This window comes from Anser brachyrhynchus (genome assembly GCF_964034855.1).
Source record: "Anser brachyrhynchus genome assembly, chromosome: 3".
NCBI lineage: Eukaryota > Metazoa > Chordata > Aves > Anseriformes > Anatidae > Anser > Anser brachyrhynchus.
Genome location: NC_137696.1, coordinates 118162537 through 118183634, shown reverse-complemented (window position 1 = coordinate 118183634; position 21098 = coordinate 118162537). Strand labels below are relative to the sequence as shown.

At 39.4% G+C, this 21098-nt stretch overlaps 1 long non-coding RNA gene across 1 annotated transcript; it reads right to left on the bottom strand.

Moving 5' to 3' along the window:
- Window positions 1–275: 275 nt before the first annotated feature.
- LOC308191944 lies at window positions 276–15133 on the bottom strand. The gene is made up of 4 exons (XR_013948405.1): window positions 15105–15133; window positions 4145–4203; window positions 3765–3824; window positions 276–1142 (listed from the first exon to the last, which is right to left on the bottom strand). It is a non-coding gene; the product is annotated as an uncharacterized lncRNA (long non-coding RNA).
- Window positions 15134–21098: the final 5965 nt, after the last annotated feature.

Here is a 21098-nt window from a genome sequence, read left to right as displayed (position 1 = left end):
CCTCTCACAAGGAAGTTGTAGACTGCGATGAGGTCTCCCCTCAGCCTCCTCTTCTCCAGGCTGAACAGGCCAAGTGACCTCAGCCACTCCTCACATGTCTTCCCCTCTAGGCCCTTCACCATCTTTGTCGCCCTCCTCTGGACACTCTCCAACAGTTTAATGTCCTTTTTGGACTCTGGTGCCCAGAACTGCACACAGTACTCGAGGTGAGGCTGCACCAGTGCAGAGTAGAGCGGGACAATCACTTCCCTCGACCAACTAGCAATGCCGTGCTTGATGCACCCCAGGATACGGTTGGCCCTCCTGGCTGCCAGGGCACACTGCTGGCTCATATTCAAGTTGCTGCCAACCACAACCCCCAGATCCCTCTCTGCGGGGCTGCTCTCCAGTGTCTCGTCGCCCAGTCTGTACGTATAGCCAGGGTTGCCCCGTCCCAGGTGCAGGACCCGGCACTTGCTTTTGTTAAACTTCATGTGGTTGGTGTTCGCCCAGCTCTCCAATCTGTCCAGATCTCTCTGCAAGGCCTTTCCACCCTCATCCGAGTCCACAACTCCTCCGAGTTTGGTGTTGTCAGCAAATTTGCTCAAAACAACTTCTAGTCCTACATCCAAATCATTTATAAAAAAATTGAAGAGGACTGGCCCTAAAATGGAGCCTTGACGGACCCCACTAGTGACCATCCACCAGCCAGATGTGGCCCCATTTACCACAACCCTTTGAGCCCTGCCCCTCAGCCAATTGCTCACCCATTGTATGATGTTTTTGTTAAGTTGTATGCTGGACATTTCGTCCAGTAGGATCCTATGGGAAACCATGTCAAAAGCTTTGCTGAAGTCCAAAAAGATTACATCAGCTGGTTTCCCTTGATTGACTCGATGGGTGATCTTATCATAAAAAGAAATCGAATTTGTTAGGCAGGACCTACCCTTCATGAACCCATGTTGGCTGGGACCAATGACTGCACTGTCCCCCTGGTGCGCTTCAATAACTTCAAGGATCATCCTCTCCATAATTTGACCAGGCACTGACGTGAGACTGACAGGTCTGTAATTGCTAGGGTCTTCTTTCTTACCCTTCTTGAAAATTGGCACAACATTTGCCAGCTTCCAGTCCAACGGGACCTCTCCAGATTCCCAAGACAGCTGAAAAATAATTGAGAGAGGTCCTGAGATGACGTCAGCCAGCTCTTTAAGCACTCTGGTATGAATTCCATCTGGAACCATGGACTTGTATGGATCCAGGTGGAGCAGCAAATCCCGCTCACGTTCAGGGTCAGTTGGGAGTTTGTCATTCCCACCATCACGGTCCTCCAGCTCAGGGTACCCTGGGTCCCGAAGCCCATCATCAGTGCTGAAGACAGAGGCAAAGAAGGCATTAAATGTCTCTGCTTTGCCTATGTCATCTGTGAGGAGACCCTCCCCATCTAGTCGTGGACCTATGTTTTCTTTGGTTCTCCTTTTTCTGTTCACATATCTAAAAAAACCTTTTTTATTGTCTCCCACAGACACGGCCAACTTCAACTGTAGTTGGGCTTTGGCCACACGAATTTTCTCCCTACAAACATGATCAGCATCCCTGTATTCCTTCCTCGTCGCCTGACCCTCCTTCCAGCAGCCGTACACTTTCTTTTTTTGCCTAAGCTCCAGTAGAAGATCCCTGGTCAGCCAGGCCAGCCTTCTGCCCCACTTGCCTGACTTCCGATATTTTAGAATTGCCTGATCTTGTGCTTTTAGGAGGCAGTGCTTAGAGACTGACCAGCACTGATGGACGCCAATGCCTTCAAAAGCAGTTTCCCAGGGGACCTTGCTGACTAGTTCCCTGAGCAGCCTGAAGTCTGCTTTCCCCATATCCAGGGCTGAAGTTTTATTGACAGTTTTCCTTCTGTCACCATAAATTCTAAACTCAACCACTTCATGGTCACTATGACCAAGACGGCTGCAAATTGCCACGTCTCCCACAAGACCCTCTCTGTTCTCCAGCAACAGATCTAGGAGGGCACCTTTCCTAGTTGGCTCTCTTAGCACCTGCACCAAGAAGTTATCATCTAGCTGCTTTATGAACCTCCTGGACTTGCTCGTGTCGGCCGTGTGGTGATCCCAGTTGACGTCTGGCAAGTTGAAATCCCCCATTAGGACAAGGGGAGTTGATCTCGAGGCATCTCTTAGTTCTGCAAAGAATAATTCATCGGCATTGTCGTCCTGGCCAGGTGGTCTGTAATAGACTCCCACAACGACATCCCCTTTATTTGTTCGTCCCTTAATCCTTACCCAGAGGCTCTCAACTTTGCCATCGCCAATTCGAAGCTCCACACAGTCCAGCCCATGCTTCGCACACATCACCACCCCGCCACCTCGCCTACCCTGCCTGTCCTTCCTGAAGAGGCAGTAACCATCTGTTGCAACACACCAGCCACAGGACTCATCCCACCAGGTTTCGCTTATGCCGATGATGTTGTAGCTGCGGGACTGGGCCAAAACTTCTAGCTCATCCATTTTATTCCTCATACGGTGTGAGTTTGTGTAGAAGCACTTCAAATGCACCTCCCCACACGCAGCACCTTGTGGAGCCAACCAAAGGACCTCACTAGCACGCAGTCCCTCTGATTCTAGCACACAATCCCTTAGCTCATCAGCGGCGTGCCTGGTTTTATTCCCTTCCCGCTTCTACTCTAGTTTAAAGCCCTATCTATCAGCCCTGCCAACTCCTGACCAAAAATCCTTACCCCTCTGAGAGAGGTGCATCCCATCTGGTGCCAGGGTGAGAGCAGATTTAAACATATGCAAAAGGTGCCTTGTTTTACGAGAACTAGGGTGAATCAAATTATGGAATTTCTTTTCATTGCAATTTAAACCGAAAATTTCCTTAAATTAAATGCAAATGAAATATCATATTATTATTAGTATTTAACCAAAAAGTATCCAACAATGGTAATTTTGAAAAGTCACTGATACAACAGAAAACTATTTTATTGCAAAAGTCTATAGTATATCCAAATTCATGAAGAAAGATTATATATTTTTTCCTGATTGAGACTTTGGGGTTCCCTGTATTAATACAGGAGAGAGTCACATCGCCTTGCTGAACAGAATACAAAGTTCCACACATGCGTTTTCCCTACTCAACTACTTAATAATATGCCTCAAAGAGAGTTGGAAAATCCAGTCCTCAACTCTTAAAAATTATTAGGATATATTGCTCTTTTTAAGTGAGTAACTTTTTTTGTGTTAAATTAACATAATTTAATCTTGGAGGGACTGCAGTCAAGTGAAAAGATTTAACTTCTACATAGTACTGATTTCATACCTTACAATAAAAGTTTAAGAGGAAATAGTAAGCTTTTATGCCAGAAATAGAAAATTGGCAGGTGTGTGGCATTGACTCAGAATTGGGACTTAAGATTTTTAATCCAGAGCTCAAGTCTTATTTAATTTATATATTAGCACAGTGTTTGACTGCCTTGCCATCACCAAGGGTCAGTAATATTATACCTATATTCAAAAATGGAAAAGAGAACATTCTCAACTTGTAGACCAATTGCTTTCATTAGGTTTAATTAGTTTCACTAGCACTTGTAAAGAGAATTGTAGCTGCTGTTTAACTAGTTGGGTTGCTTACACCAATAGAGGACTGTAAACAGAGAAGGTGCAGCATCTGCTTAAAATGGAAATATTTAATTCTCTTGTGATAATAAAATAAGGCTTAACATGTTATTATTTTTTGGGGGGGAAAAACAAAACAAAACAAAACAAAAAACAGCAGAGTACCTCTTCTGGAATACTTCTGCCATCTGCTTGGGAGTCTCTGTGATGCTTTTAGGCTATATGCTGAAGAAAAGAGTAAAAAGATTAAGTGGTCAGCTGTTTGCAGGGGGAGTTATGGTACAGAAAAAATTTGTACCCTTCAACCATACAAGCATTTATGACATAGCCATGTTTGTTTATGTAGGTATGGGAATTCTTTGTGTTTTCTTAAAATACTTGAGGCTGCAGTCCATTTTTTTATGTATATGTACACAAATATATATGAAGTTTGAGGATGGTGATAATATATATAGACATGCACAGACACTGTCACAGGGTCAGTGTTGCAACTAATAAAAATTCCACTAAAGGATAAAATTATATAATGTACAATTCAAAATTACCTTGCTTTGCATTTCTTTACTTCAAAGGAGCGAAGGCTTCTCTTCCCTTTCCAATTTTCCTAATGGCATCAGAAAGAAAGTAGTTTTGAGCAGTCAGTGAGAAATGCTAGTTTTTCCAGACATTTTTTTTTTAATGTCTCTTTTGCTGAATCGGGGCTGCAAAACTTAGTGGGGTATTAAGAACTGAAAACTGCTAGCCAGCATGTCCTTACTGCTGCTTGCCTTCAGTGTAAGGGAATACTGAGTGTAAAGTTTTATTTTAAATGAGGTTAGCTAAACTGGTGCTGAAACATTTGAAGACGTAAGTTATTATCCTCATCTAGACCTGGCCTCAGCTGCAGCTATTAATTCTGTTCAAGTCACAAGTAACTTAAGCATACTATATTTTCTGAAATTTTTGATATTAGCCTGATGATTAAAAGAAAAACATCATAACAGGAAAAAAAAGTACTTGCAGCTGGTCTGGAGAACATATTATGTCTCCATCCTTTTAAATCATTCCTTTATGTCAATATAATAGTGTTTTGATGAAGACCTCTCTGGAATCTTTCACTACTGCTGCCTATGATTTACCTTTTTTCACTTGTATGGAAATAATGTTGTTCAAGGGCAGTCAATTTGGCATCATTTTATAAACAAGTGTTATAAACACAGGGAAAAGGGATAGGTCATTTTATACCAATTTTAGCTGCTCATTTAAGGAGATAAAAACACAAAATAAGTGTTATATCCTTTAAAATCTTTCTCTGTTGTCTCAATCATCTGGGAAAAAAATACAAGAAGGCCATTGACTTTGCTGTTTCCTTTGGGAGAAACACAGATGTGGAATAACAATTTTTAACACCTAAGTAAGGCAGCTTATGAACTATGTCTAAGTTTGTTCAAAGCCCTCCAAAATACGGAGTACATTTCCATCCAATTCACATAATAACTCAGGCTGTGATTCAATATACCTTTTTAAAATGCTAGTTCCTCATCTGTTTGAAATTATAGTTGTGCCTAGGCACTGTATTTCTGTGAGGTCTTATTCCAGGTTTTACTTTTCTTGCAATTTTTACATATATATTTATATGAACTACTAGCTATTTTTCAGCATGCTACCATTTTCTGTGGGAAAGTTTTGTTTCCGAAATATGTAATGGCAAAAACAGTGAGAGCATAAAATTTTCCTTGCCTTGCTCTAACTTCCTGACTTATCTCTGTTTTGGAAAGACTGTCACTCACTGTGAGAGACTAATGTGGTCTAACGTTTTCTTCTAGAACGTTGAATTGTGGTTGTGGATAATGTTAATGAACTCATTTTCGCATGGTGACTTTGAGACCTGCATGATTCAATTAGGCACAGAACAATGAAATGCAATAAAATGTCAAAAAAGCCAACTTTGTGCCTGTTCTTGAATGTGGGCTTAACTGCAGAGTCCTTGGTCTCAAAGATACTAAATATATGCATACAGTTTTTTGCCTACTTTCTAACTCTGCTTTAGAAATTGTAAATTATGTGACTTATTACACAGAAAGACTAAATCTAAAAAATTCCCAAGCTGTTAGCAAAATCTTCCCCCACCTCCAAACAGGCTTGCCCACAGTAAAATATAACAAAAGTGATTCTGCATAGAAAAAGAATGTCTTCAAATTTTAAAATAAAAGAAAATCATCCCCAGATACTACCAGGTACAGGCTGGGCATTTATCACCTTGTTTCTGACATATGCCTTTCCCAGAGGTCTGAGTGCAAAACAAAATGCAAAGTACATAACCAAATCTCTGGTTGACATCATCACATCATTCTAGTACTAAAAATGGAGGTGAGGAATTCGGATTCAAAGTCTACCATCCATAAAACCAAACCATCAGTGTTTCAACCTTCCTAGTAAGAAAACACCAAGAAGCTGGTAGGTCATTTTAGTCTCCGTTTCCTGCAGACTGGGCTGGGGAAGGATGTTTCACAAGGCTGACACTGTGGAAATCATCAGAGGCCCATTGGAACATGCAAAGGCAAAACTCTCTGACTGTTTCACAGGCCCTGGTAATCAGTCAACACTGAACTATTTTTTAGGAAACAGAATATTATCCATTTCTGAATTACAGATGGGAAAGGACAGCTGTTGTGCTCATGACATCATTCCCCTTGACACTGGGGGACAGAAAGGAAAAACTGAGAGAGTCACACATAAAGTAAGTCACACATAAAGTATGCCAACAATGATGACAAGTTTTTTGGGTAAAAAACTGTAGGGATGTTGGTCAAAATGATCTACACATGACTGAGACAAATAAGGTCAAGTACACACTAAAATGAAGGGGTAGGTACAGGAATGTAGTTTGGAATTCAGTCTGCAAAATGTTCTCTGTCATACTTTATGCCCTAAATACAGAAACAAAACTTCAGTAATCCTTGGGTTATAGCAAGATTTTATGTAAATAGAACAAGATAAAATAGTCCAAGATAAAAAAAAAAAAAAGCCAGAAGTCTGCCTTCTTCCAATTCTACAAAATTTTAGAACTTCGTCTAACCTTTTTTAGATGAATTTCTAGTTCCTTAAAATCAGATTAATTTCTTAGTGTTCTATTTTGTATGTTTGTTTTTGTTTTTGTAATCATATTGAAGAAAAAAAAAACAAACTTAGAACTAAAGAAAGGGAGATATTTTCACAAGCAAAAAGTGGTTAATAAAATTTTTCCCTCCTAATAGTAAAAGGTAAAAGAATTTAGACATAGAATTTGGTACTGGGATGGTCTCTTACACTAAACAATAAATGGGATTTTATGTGTCATTGTTATCCAAACCTAAAACATTCGGAAGATCATGGGCATAGTGGAATGGAGAAAAGATTAATATTTCTCGCAGTTCAATTATGAGTGCCATGAAAATGTTCTAATTACCTAAGAAATTATCTGAAGAGCAAAGAACTCTTGGATAATGTGTCATTTTATAGTTGTATTTCAATATCCAATTCCCAAAGACAAGAGTGGTGTGACTGATGGTTCAAATGAAACTGCATTTCTATTGAATAAGAAATTAAAGATAGGGAGAAGAGAAGACTTGGAGAAGATTGCTTTGCTGGATGAATTTTGACTTTGTCACTAAACTTATGTGAGTGGTAGACCTTTAGAAATAAAACAGTATATGAAGATACCATCTGCAGGAACTGGGAGGTTGGCGGATGTCTGTTGTTGAGCTACAGGCATCAGAAATGAGCCTGACAGCCCTAGATGCTGAATTTTAAGGAATATTTCCCTTCTGCAGGCACAAATGGTCTCTTGCAAATGTTGTATTGCAGGGAGGTGCCTCAGAATTTGGGGCAAATCTCTGAAATTCCTTCTTTTCTGTTTTCTCAAATCTTCCTGTTATCCTTTGGCTAACTCTCTCCAACTCACATGATACTGTTTTTTTTTTTTTTTAAGCATGGAATTGTCCATGATTTGTTATGTTATCATCATCCTATTAGAGAAGCAGTCAGAAAGGTACTGCAACAGTTTTGTCCTTCACCTTTACTTTATGGCCACTCTAAAACACAAGAATTTCTGTCTTGTTAACAAACATTTCTTTTAAACAGAAAAGTCAAACATTCTGGTCATTGCATAAAGAGCCCTGAAGAAAGGGCACCCAGTTTTAGACAATCTGAAGACGGATTACTGAAGAATTTATTGGCAAACACAAAAATGTGTTGTAAATAGCCTACAGCATTATTTTAAAACAGAAGGCAGTACTTTCTTATGTCTACACTAATCTGTAAAGTCTACATGACTCTTCAATATAATGCTTAAGGAGAATTCCCTTAGCTGGAGCACTTCCAGGTTGAAGATCATATAGTTTCTTTAAAAGGCCCTAATCCTATCCAGTCATCAACTCCCATCCCTCAAGCTCTACAAAACTCCTGGTAAAGCTCCTTTGTGAGTCACCTTGCCATGGATGTCTCAGTACCATTCATAACACTGATCAACTGTGCAGCTCTGCTCTGAGGTTCTCACCTACCGATGCTTCTTGTTTTTCTCTTAATGGTATGGCACCAGCTGATGAGATCTCATCTCAGAACTGTGATGGATGGCTCCAGGCACAGCTATGCTGAACTGCTTTTATACACTGCCAAGACCAAGCACAAATAAAGGCTGGGTGGAGAATGTATTGAAAGCTGATGAGAAGGACCCGGGGGTGTTTGTTGATGAGAAGCTCGACATGAGTTGGCAAAGTGTGCTTGCAGCCCAGAAAGCCAACTGTGTCCTGGGCTGCCTCAAAAGAAGAGTGGCCAGAAGGGTGAGGGAGAAGATTCTCCCCTTCTGCTCTGCTCTTGTGAGAGCCCACCTGTGGTGCTGCGTTAGCTCTGGGGCCTCAAGCACAAGAAGGACATGGAAGTATTAGAAAGAGTCCAGAAGAGGGTGAGGAAGATGGTCAAGGGTCTGGAGCACCTCTCCTGTGAAGAAAGGCTGAGGGAGTTGGGGTTGTTCAGCCTGGAGAAGAGAAGGCTCCAGGGAAAAAAACTTATAGCGGCCTTCCAGTACTTAAAAGTGGCCTACAGGAAAGCTGGGGAGAGACTCTTTGTCAGGGGGTGTAGTGATAGGGCAAGGAATAATGGCTTTAAACTAAAAGAGGGGAGATTTATATTAGAGGTTAAGAAGAAATTCTTCACTCAGAGGGTGGTGAGGCACTGGAACAGGTTGCCCAGAGAAGCTGTGGATGCCCCATCCCTGGAAGTGTTTAAGGCCAGACTGGATGGGGCTTTGGGCAGATCTGGTGGGAGGTGTCCCTTCCCATGGCAGGGGGGCTGGAGTTAGATGATCTTTAAGGTCCCTTCCAACACAAACCATTCTATGATTCTGTGATTCTATGATTCTTAGCCAGTTATCCTGTTGGTACCACTGGTGCCCCAGCTTATCTCAGCATATAGATACTGCCTTCTGGAAGTTAGTATGTCAATCTCTTATCAAACTGTAGCACAGAAAATATGCTGCCAAGTCATTGTACTGTCACAAGTCACTGATGACAAGTCATTTTAATTAGTGGCATGATATGTAAATACACTGGCTGGTATATCTGTGCTCTTGGCATATGAGGCATCCAGAACAGTACCAGAACATTCAACAGGGAAGACCATTACTATAATCAGAAGAATATAATTCCTTCCTTCTTCAGGAATGATTCATATCACACCAATATTATGATTATGTTATCTCTATAATTTACGGTTCTGATATCTGAATCCTGAGACAGGCTTCCTCTTTGTTTCTACCACTTGTAATTGACGGGGATCATATGAGATTACCTATCACCATTTCTGGTGGTTATCTGATTATCCTCTTCAGTCGTGATGCTGTAGTCTTACCGTGATAACCATGTTTCTCCTACGTGGACCTTTAGATGACACAAGACCATCTGACCCTGCTTATTTGTCTGGTTTGACATTGGCATGGAGATCACTGCTGAGTGTTACCCATTTTTCACTTTACCGTATATTTGTGGGACAATGAAGGATTCAGAGATTTTTTTGTTAAGGCCCAGAAGAACATGTCCATATTTGATATACCTGCCAAACAAGAATGTTGCTCTTCTATCCAAGTACTGAGACTTACACTTATCTCTTTGCCTGACCTCAAAACTCTTAAGACAGGAACCTATTTATGATCTTTCTCTTCCAGACTATGAAGCACTGACTCACTTCTCAGTCAGGGTTTTCAGCTTCTCTGCCCCTCTCAGAAAAACAACCGCAACATATTATTCAAGGACATAGACCCACTGCTTAGTCATATCCTGGGCCTGTGCTTGTAGGAAGACATACATTACAAGGTTAAGTCACCATCATATGTGTTAACATCTTCACACTTTTCCCTACCCTTGTAGGTTCATGCTTCATCTGCTGTTCATGACCAAGGACAAGGAATAGGACAACAGACTTTAGTGCCATTCAGTTCAGACTAAAGGTGAAGTAAGTCTCTTCACAGTCAGCTGACACTTTACTTCTTCATGACTACACGTCCCAGAGTCAGGTCCCAACGTTCCAGCCTGTATTCTCTTTACAATCTCTTCCAGGTATACACCATTTTCCCTTTAGAATCTGTCTTTTCTAGGATATAAAGGTTATGACAGTTTGATACTTGTTCCCTGTGAGGACTACTGTGAATGAAAGAAAGGACTGATAGAGCTGTGGGCACTCCTAGTATACAATGAGATCCCAAAAAATGCATACTATTAAGTGCATAAACATCTTTCTGTTGCTGAGTGTTGAAAACTATTTACTGAGAGTGCTTGCAAACAAGCTATACTGAGTATGGAGAAAGGTATTGCAGGTTATGGGTAAGCCCTGAAATCTAGGGCATATTTAGCAGCACTCCAGAGACTGCCTGCTGCATGAGGAAATTAGAAACCAAGAGAGGGTTTGTGCAGGAAGGGCAGCAGTTCTCAGAGGACCCAGACCACATTATCTGGAAATCACAGTTAAAAAGTATTCTCATACAGGACTTTTTTTTTCTTTTCTTCCTTTTCTTTTTCTTTTTCTTTTTCTTTTTCTTTTTCTTTTTCTTTTTCTTTTTCTTTTTCTTTTTCTTTTTCTTTTTCTTTTTCTTTTTCTTTTTCTTTTTCTTTTTCTTTTTCTTTTTCTTTTTCTTTTTCGTTTTCTTTTTCTTTTTTTTTTCTTCTTCTTTTTCTTTTTCTTTTTCGTTTTCGTTTTCTTTTTCTTTTTCTTTTTCTTTTTCGTTTTCGTTTTCTTTTTCTTTTTCTTTTTCTTTTTCTTTTTCTTTTTCTTTTTCTTTTTCTTTTTCTTTTTCTTTTTCTTTTTCTTTTTCTTTTTCTTTTTCTTTTTCTTTTTCTTTTTCTTTTCTTTTTCTTTTTCTTTTTCTTTTTCTTTTTCTTTTTCTTTTTCTTTTTCTTTTTCTTTTTCTTTTTCTTTTTCTTTTTCTTTTTCTTTTTCTTTTTCTTTTTCTTTCTTTTTCTTTTTCTTTTTCTTTTTCTTTTTCTTTTTCTTTTTCTTTTTCTTTTTCTTTTTCTTTTTCTTTTTCTTTTTCTTTTCCTTTTCCTTTTCCTTTTCCTTTTCCTTTTCCTTTTCCTTTTCCTTTTCCTTTTCTTTTTCTCTTTCTCTTTCTCTTTCTCTTTCTCTTTCTCTTTCTTTTTCTTTTTCTTTTTCTTTTTCTTTTTCTTTTTCTTTTTCTTTTTCTTTTTCTTTTTCTTTTCTTTTTCTTTTTCTTTTCTTTTTCTTTTTCTTTTTTTTCTTTTTCTTTTTTTTATTTTTATTTCTTTTTCTTTTTCTTTTTCTTTTTCTTTTTCTTTTTCTTTTTCTTTTTCTTTTTCTTTTTCTTTTTCTTTTTCTTTTTCTTTTTCTTTTTCTTTTTCTTTTTCTTTTTCTTTTTCTTTTTCTTTTTCTTTTTCTTTTTTTTTCTTTTTCTTTTTCTTTTTCTTTTTCTTTTTTTTTATTTTTCTTTTTCTTTCTTTTTTCTTTTTCTCTTTTTCTGTGATCATCTGGAATCTCTCAGATTCTGCTGAGATTAAACACATCCCCTTCAGACAGCTGCTTATGTCAGGTTTCCTGTAGTAACTGACAGATAACATAAACACAGTGCTGAATTGGCTGTTAAAAGCATCCTGGTCAAAGCACTCCTGTGAGGATGGGAGTGGGGATCTGCCTTGTCAGGTATGTGCCCTTCTTAGCCATGTGATGACTCCAGGCACACTGGTGAAAAGATCTTCGTTAAAGATGGTCATGTTGGGGCATGGCTACGGACACCTGAAAAGTATCAATTGACTTGCCATTGTCCTCTGTTGTGGTATCTGCAGAGGAAGAACGCAATAGTTTTTTCCTTCTTTCTGTCCTTTTCCTTTTCCTCCGTCTTCTCAGAAAGAACGTGTCATCATCCCTCAGGTGATGACTTTTGAAACACTTCATTTGTAAGGCAGGACTGTCTTATTTCATCCTCACTTGGCTCAAATTGCCTGGCTTTCTAATATGCCTCCTTCAGAATTTTTAACCTTTATCTTGCATAGTTTTCTAGTCTTCCTATAATTCATCAGGAAGCAATCGACTTCTATTGGTGTAGATTTTGGGAAATGTTGCAAAAATTGCAACACAAAGATAAATACTTAAGCATCCTCTGGATAACGAGTCTTTGCTAGGGTGGTGCCATCAAATTACAAATGTGAAAGGCTATCAAAATAAAGTGTGAAAGATCTTTGTTCCATTTATCCAATGGAAATTTTGAAGACAGGCTCCATAAATGAGGGAAATTTGGCTCGTGCTGCAGGGCTGATTTACAGCTCTTCAGATAGGGATGCATCTGGGTGACATCTATACTGAATAAAGGAGCACTCTGGAGGGCACTGAGTGCTAGGGGCCTCAGAGATATTGTTCCCTTGTTGGAGAGAGCATTCCCTCAAATCGCCTTGACAGGCATTCCAAATAAATGACAGTATGGGCAACAAAAGATAAAACAAAGAAATGCAGCTTATATCCACTGGTGGTCCTCATAGAAAGCTTTGTTTCTGTGATTGCTTTGTGGCTACCCTAAAGGTTGGCAACAAGTGTTCCCTTGGCAGTTACCTGAACAGCAAGACCAGCTTTAGGTTGGCAGAAGCCTGACTGGGAGTGGCATGATATGAGTGAAAATATAAATTGCTACCAGCTGGTTAAAATGAATCTTAGACTATATGCCTCTGCCTTGACTCTTGATTTTCTTGATTCCAGATTGCTATTTAATCCTAGACGTCTACTGATATTGTCCCTGAGCTGATGCAGACATTGGTTTCTTTGGTTCTGACTTTGTATCTGACTCAGCCCACATCCTTCACTTTTTTCTCTCTTTATGTACATAACCTGTGCTGTGATTGAATGAAGAGTATGCAGTAGGAGCAAAGGCCTTATGATTTAGAAAACATTTTTCTACAGCAAAAGTTGTGTGGTGTTCAAATCTTTCAGGAGTCAACGATTCTTCAAAACCACATATTTCCCATGAGTCTTGCACTTCCCACACTCCACTTAAGATGCATCTATCAATTAAAATTTCCCTTCAGTTTAAAAACAAAAAAACTAAAACTGCTGTATCTAGGTCTTTATGACTTAGTTGCACTGCACTCTGCAGATGTGTAGTGGGAGACTATTATTTGGAGAATACATGATTTCCTGCCAGTGCCTAGCTTAATTTTTTAGACTAATCAAAATAGAATTTATCAGTATAGATCCAGGGGTTCCACAAATGCAGACCCCAGTGGGATTTATGTGAGAAGCTAAATACAAAGCAGAAAACAAGGATAAAAATGCTCTTATATTAATTTTTGAAAGACTCTTAATAATTTGAAGTAACTCTTTTTCTGCTTTTGAATTACTGAAGTTAAATTGTGGAAGGCAGTGGAAATAAAGTCATAGTTCTCTAATCATTCTTCATGTTTTGCTGTGGACTTATATCTTACACTAATATAGCTTCCACAGGATCTACATCTCTGTGTATAACTTGTTTACTAAAACAATGAATTCTCCTTGGGTACAAGATTTGTGTAATGTTTTCATGGTCAATTGCTTTCAGCATTATTAGAACAAAGATGCCTTAGTGGTGCTGGAAGTCACCGAAAAATGCACTGCTTTTCCATGTCGTCATGCTTTTCCTAGCCATTTTTTTCTAGCAGTAAAAACAATATTAAAAAAAGATGCCAAAGTATGTTCCAGTTCATTCTCTAAGTTTCTCCTCTTTTTGAAAAAGACAGGAGGAATAAATAAATAGAGAAAGGGAGCAGTGAAAAGTGGTGGCAAATTGATGACAGGAAGTATTTGTGACACAGGGCATATAATACTGTAGGAAATTCGTCCTTAGCAGTACTGTTTGCCTCAGAGATTCTGGATAGACTCAGCTGGAAATCAAGGTTTGAGGAAAGTGAAGGAAGGGTGTCTGCCCTCTAAGGTCTGTCTGGAAAAGTACTTTATTCTTGTGGCTAGAGTCTTTCTGGTAATGTACTCCAAAAGGTTCTGGTTTCTATCAAATGTAGATCAAATTGATATAGTGAGGCTGCGGGTTCACCACCCTGCCCTCACAAACTCGTCATCATTTTCATGATGGATGCTATATGGAATATTAAAAAAAAATCAAAAGCTTTTAAAAATGTGAATTAGGTAGCATGGGCTGGGATGAGTTGGCTGGAGCTAGATTACAAAGATTTCTTGCCAGAAATATGTGATACAAAGGGGAGCAACATGAAACCCAGGAGTCTTTTAATAACAAAGAGGGCAGCCGCTCCATTGATTCTTCATTTGTTTTGCACTAAAGCAATACTAGTTGGACTACTGTATTAAGAGAAAGAAACAGAAGTTTATCTACAATTGGAATTACGTTTATTATAAAAGGTGGATTCTGAGTTTCTCTATCTCAACTGAGACATTCTAATACTGCTAGCCAGATAATGTTTATAAGAATGTTATTCTTTTTCTAGTTATTCTTTTTATATATAAATTATTTGCATATATACATATATAATGTGCATTTTTAGCACTTGCAGTGTCTTGTTTCTGAGTTCTACTGCTACTACCCTTAGACATTTACCTTAAACCTAAACACAGAATCACAGAATCACAGAATGATTGAGGTTGGAAGGGACATCTGGAGATCACCTAGTCCAACACCCCTGGTTGGTACCCCTGTATAACCCTGATTGGTATAGGATGCAGGTGTCCCAAAAGACATGCCTAGAGCAGGTACTGGTAATTAGCAGAATGGGGCCATCTCCCAAGCCCTAGAAGGTAGATAATCTAAGATGAGATTGTTGTGGTTTGACCCGGCCGGCAGCTAAACACCACACAGCCATTAGCTCACCCTCCCCCCTCCCTCTCTGGGATGGGGGAGAGAAACGGGAAAGTGAAGCCTGTGACTTGAGATAAAGACAGTTTATTAAGACACAAAAATAATAATAACAACAATAAGAATAATAATAATGATAATAGTATTACTAATAATAATGTGTAAGAAAACAAGTGATGCACAATGCAATTGCTCACCACCCGCTGACCGATGCCCAGCCTATCCCCCAGCAGCCGGCCCCCCACCCCGGCCAGCCACCCCTATATATTGTTTAGCATGACGTCAGATGGTATGGAATACCCCTTTGGCCAGTTTGGGTCAGCTGTCCTGGGTCTGTCCCCTCCCAGCTCCTGCTGCACCCCCAGCCTGCTCGCTGGCAGGACAGAGTGAGAAGCTGAAAAATCCTTGGCTTGGTGTAAGCACTGCTCTGCAACAATTAAAGCATCAGCATGTTATCAGCGCTCTTCCCACCCTAATCCAAAACATAGCACCCTACCAGCTACTAGGAGGAAAATTAACTCTGTCCTAACTGAAACCAGGACAGAGGTGTAAGACTACACTTGAGACTGGGGGTAAGTAAGCATAGATCTATGAACTAGAGGTTAGATGTTGTCTGAGTAAAGTCTAGGTGTCCAGAAAGCCAAGGCAAGTGAACACAAGCTGCTGTACTTGCACCTTCCACTGTTTTATATATCTGATCACATGCTAATCTCTTAGTTATTAGCCTTGTATTACGTGCATGTCCAGCATTTTGTGATTAGTTATTTACTTTACTTAAATGCTGAAACATTTAGCACTCAAAGCTAATCATTGCTGACTTCCTCTATTCAATTCATATACTAGGCCGTCTACTTTGGATTCTGTATTTGAATGTTTCTCAGCTAATACTTTCTTCTCTGTGAGACACATTTTCTCTGGCTGATATAAGTGAGATCCCAGTATCCCTTGCTGAGTAGCCTGCTTAGTCATATATAAAAGTAAGCAATATTTCAGATTTCATGTCTGTAGCTTACCTAGTTAGTTATAGTGCATTTAGATCATAGTGAAGACAGCTAGACTTCTTGCTTTTCAAACCTGCATAGTATACCTCCTCTGCACACAAGATTTAAGCACACAAATCTATTGAAATGTGATGGGATTAAGAAGCATGACTTATTTAGACTCTTGAAAATCCAGGTCATAACTGAGTCATAAACTGTGTATGACTGGGAGCATCACTTTTAAATATAGCAACCAGATTTTATTTTGTTATTTTATTTATTTATTTTATTTTATTATATTTTTTTATTTTATTTTATTTTATTTTATTTTATTTTATTTTATTTTATTTTAGTGTGTTTGTGTACTGTTATAAAAGCGGGCTTATCTTTTAAAGACATTGAGAACTGATCAGCCACACACAAAAGTTAATGCAAGTCTGGACCTATTATTATAAATATGATTATTATTCTGGTGCTTTTATTCCACAACACATTGTTCTAACCATTGTATAAACATATACAAGAGATAGTTCCCTCCCCAGACAGCTTATAAAATAAGTAGCTGTGCCTGTGCAAATATGAAAAAGTTTTACTTATGTATGAAGTTTACAAACATAACTTTGTATATTGAAGTGATTAACTATTTTATAGAACTACTGAGAAAATGTTTTAAACCAACATCCAGGTCTCTCTATGAAAGAAAACTGAACAAAACCAGATTTGTATGCACAGTATAGGTAGGCCCATTGTTATAAATAATGCAAACTTCTTCAATATACTGTACATGAGAAGCTCATTTTATTTCTGTGCTTCTCAGGCCAGTTATCACAAATGCATAAAATGTAAACATGGTGTATTATAATTTGGTTAGGAAAAACGTTGAGGATTTTATGTCCTATTAGTATTTTAATGCAATACTTTTATTGAAGTTTATTTAGCCAGGCTCCTACGATCCTTGTTAGGCACCTGCAAGATTGAAAATGAGTGGATGTCCAGAGTAACGGTGCAAGTGTTTGTATTATGCTGATACCATGCTGTGTTTTAGCCACAGATGGAACCAAATGATTAATTACATCACAAAAATTCCTCAGGCATCAATTTATTAGGCTGGCCTGCCTTGAACAATATTAGTTACACCTGGAACTAGATTTCAAAAGACCTCAGTGTTTAGAATACTTCCAGTGCAAGCTTCACATTCATATTTATTTCTTAACTCTTAGCTTTTGACAATGGCCAGAATGCATACCCCAATCTCTGGTTTTATACAGGACTCTTTCCACACTACTGGAACATGGCTGTATTTTTGCCATTTGCTGGAGTAGTACTTTATGTTCATGAATTACAGGCCTACCAAACAGTGTCAGGAGAGGCTGAGAGAAGCATAGCTACACCAAGTGCAATAATGCAGAATTAGAAAAAGGGAAATGGATGCTTCTTCTAATTTCTACTGAGTTCAAGAAAGAGTCTTGCTTCCTGGAGCTCCCCTACACATGACACAGCTTTGCACTATCCTGGAAGCTTATGTTTGCTTTACAGACTCATTTAAGCCCTCTACTAACCTTTGGAATGGCTTTTTCATCACATAACTGAAATACCAGATTTCATCCTTTACTTGCAACCTTGTCACCATATACCTTCAGCTGAAAGGGAGACAGATTAAGAGATTTAAAGAGCCAAATCCTACTTTCAGGAGATGGCTTTTCCTGAACACATTGAGAATTGCAGATGCACACCAGTGAGTGTGCTTTTATCCTACGTGAATGATGAAAGAAAGGCACTGATGTCGGAGGCTGTACATGACATAGATTTAGTGTATACTCCAAAGGGCAAGGGAGGATTTTCTTTGTGGATACAAAGTCAATGTTTTCAGCTTTGTTCTCAATTTTCATCTGTAAAAAGTAAATTAAAGATCTTCTGTGTTTCATAGGGGTATTTCTAAGGAGAAGCATTTTAATATGTGTAAATCTGTGGTCACACAGTTATAGCAGGAGACTGGAATGGAAGTGGGAAGTTCTCCATCACTGGTGAAGAAGGAAGCGATAACAGTTTGCATGAACTAGAGAAGAATTTGTGACTAAAATGTAGGAAAGCTGCAAAAACTTCCATAACTTTAAGGTGATTTTCACAAAATCTGCATTTGTGGTTCTATAATGTCATGTAGACTGTGTAACTATTGATTCCTGATATGAAAATGGAGAAAGTTCCCATTGATCTGTAGCATCTTCACACTTCGGCGCTTAGCAGGATGAGGTGACCTTATTATGACCTTCTGTACAGAAAAACCAAAAATCTCACTAGACACCTACAATTTCCTCCCTCTCCACTAACAGGATTTCACCCTCTAACCAATTTAGGTACCCTAATTTAATATATGTAGCCTGGACAGCATCTTCTTGCCCAGCAAAACTGAAAAGATTTGTACATTTTTTGATATTGGTAAGGGCTGCACAGTGTTTTCTCTTTCTGCTTCTCAGGGTTTCAGGGAAACTGTGGGACAAAACTTTCAGGTATTGTCACTCATGCTAAATGTTGTCCTATCATATTTACCTTATGCCACCAGAGGTCCTATTTAAATCACTGTATACTTTAAGAAAAAAGATACTGATATGAGAAAGCTGATAAGAACCAAGCTGTTAGGGAAGAAGGTCTGAAAATAATCATGTACTGCATGTTAATGGATGAGCGGTATACATATATGTTTTTGTTCAGCTCTACCTCTATGTATTCATTAGAAGATTAACTGAAGTTAGCAGAAGAGCAGAATGTGATTGGTCAAATTGTGTAACACGGAATACCAAATCCTCTGTGTGTATTCTGCGGGAACTGAGACTAAAGTTGCCATTGACTTGAACTGGGCTAGCATTTCAACTTTTTTTTTTTTTTTTTTTTTTAATGGATATAAATTGGTCGCTCCTGACATCAGTTGGCATAGAGGGTCTTTCTTGGTTAAAATGTAAATTTTAGTGAGTGGAATAATAATAGAAATGAGACCTTTGTCTCTTGAAATTAAAGTGCTTGTAAAGCTGAAGCTGCCAGCTTTGTATATTACAGCCTGAGGAGATAATATACTGAATCATTCATTTCCTTTTCGTATTCTTTTTGCTTTCTTCAAAAGCACGTTCTGTTTCAAGTAATTTCAGTCCAATAATGAATATAACACTGACTGACTCACCATCATACAAGATCTGCTTTGGGATATACTTTATCAGGCTTTGTTATTATGCAGTAGGAATACTGAGAAAAATGGGACAAGCAACATATCATGTGATGATCTTATGCTTCTTCCTGATGCTTTTAAATTATTTGGCCTTTGTTTGATGAGAAACCCACCTGTGTATGCCGAGATTACTCTAAGTTTATCTTCTCTCCCTCACTACCTGAAGAGAGTAGCTTTCTAATTCTAAGGCTACGTGAGAACTAGATTTTTTGTTCAAATTATTTTTGCAGTGATAGGGGTCTGCCTTGGCTCCAATATGATTTTCATTAAAAACTTTCATGGAAGAATAGAAGATACGCTTGTTAAATTTTCAGATAACATAGTACTGTTGGTATGTTACAGGACAGGCCGAAGAATGGAAGTGGGACTGTCAAACCAGGGTATAGTATTCAAAAATGGATATTGTTGAATAAATGCATAGTGCTTCACATAGGAATAATTAGTTGCACAAAACCCAATGCATACTGACTAGGAAGATGTGCTTCTTGGTAGCAGATCTGCATAAAAGGAAAAATTATCAAGGATTTAAAGTGCATTTTCAGATTATTTCATGTTCTGAAAAAGATTTGCAAACTGAAATACGGCTTACAAAATGTGTGACATAGTTCTTTGATTCAAACCCATTAAACTTTAGATGAAAGACTGTGTTCAGTTTAAACACTGGTATTCCAACAGGAGTTGGTCAAACTGGACACATTATGGGAGAGATCAGAGGCAAGCAGACATGACCAAGGAAGAAAGAAGGAAAGGGTTTTGTCTGAAGATGTTCAGAGAGCGAAGATCCTAACAGTTTTCAAATACACACATAGATACTTAAGAGAGTAGTCTGCATAAAGAAATTACAGGGTGTGGTGGTTTTACTTGGTTGGGTGGCCGAGCTTCACCAAAACCAGTCTCTCACTCCCCCTCCTCAAAGAGGAACGGGGAGAAAATACGATGAAAAGGGCTCAAGGGTTGAGATAAGGACAGGGAGATCATGCAGTAATTATTGTGACGGGCAAAACAGACTCAGCATAGGGAGATAGTAAGATTTATTGCCTATTACTAACAAGCTAGAGAAGTGAGAAACAAAGGAAAGAAACTAAAAGCACCTTCCCCCCCATCCACCCTCTTCCACCTCCTCCCCCCAAGCGGCGCAGGGGAACGGGGGAATGGGGGTTATGGTCAGTCTATAGCGCTTCTTCGCCGCCACTCCTTCTCGATCACTCTCATCCCCTGTGCTGTGGGGTCCCTCCCACGGGATGCAGTCCTTGCTGAACTGATCCGGCGTGGGCTGCTCACAGGAAGCAGCTCTTCAAGAACTGCTCCAGATATGGGTCTGTACCACGGGGTCCATCCCTCAGGAGCAAACTGCTCCAACCTGGGTCCCCCACGGGCAGCAGCTCCTGCCAGGTCACCTGCTCCTGCGTGGTCTCCTCCACGGGCTGCAGCGTGGAACCCTGCTCCACCGTGGTACTCCATGGGCTGCAGGGGACAGCCTGCTTCACCATGGTCCTCACCACAGGCCACAGGGGACTTCTGCTCCAGCGCCTGGAGCACCTCTCCCTCTCCTTCTTCACTGACCTTGGCGCCTGCAAGGCTGTTCCTCACTCCTCTCACTCTCCCAGCTGCTGTGTGGCACAACGTGTTTTTTTTTTCCCCCTGTCTTAAATACGCTCTCACAGAGGCGCAAAACAACATCACTTATTGGCTCAGCTCTGGTCAGCAGTGGGGCCCTTACCAAACATGGGGCAGCTTCTAGATCCTTCTCACAGAAGCCACCCCTATGGCCCCCTGCTACCAAAACCTTGCCACGTAAACCCACTACACGGGGATATAATGGACTTCATTTTCAGGAAGGGTAATTTAAATTTGAAAGTAAGGCTTCCCAGTAGTAAGAGCAGCACTGAACAGATTACTGGGGAATTGTGGCATCTCCAGAATGGTTTATAGAACAATTTACGCATGCATCAGTTGAGAATGTCATAGTCCTAATTGATCCTGTCTAGGAAATC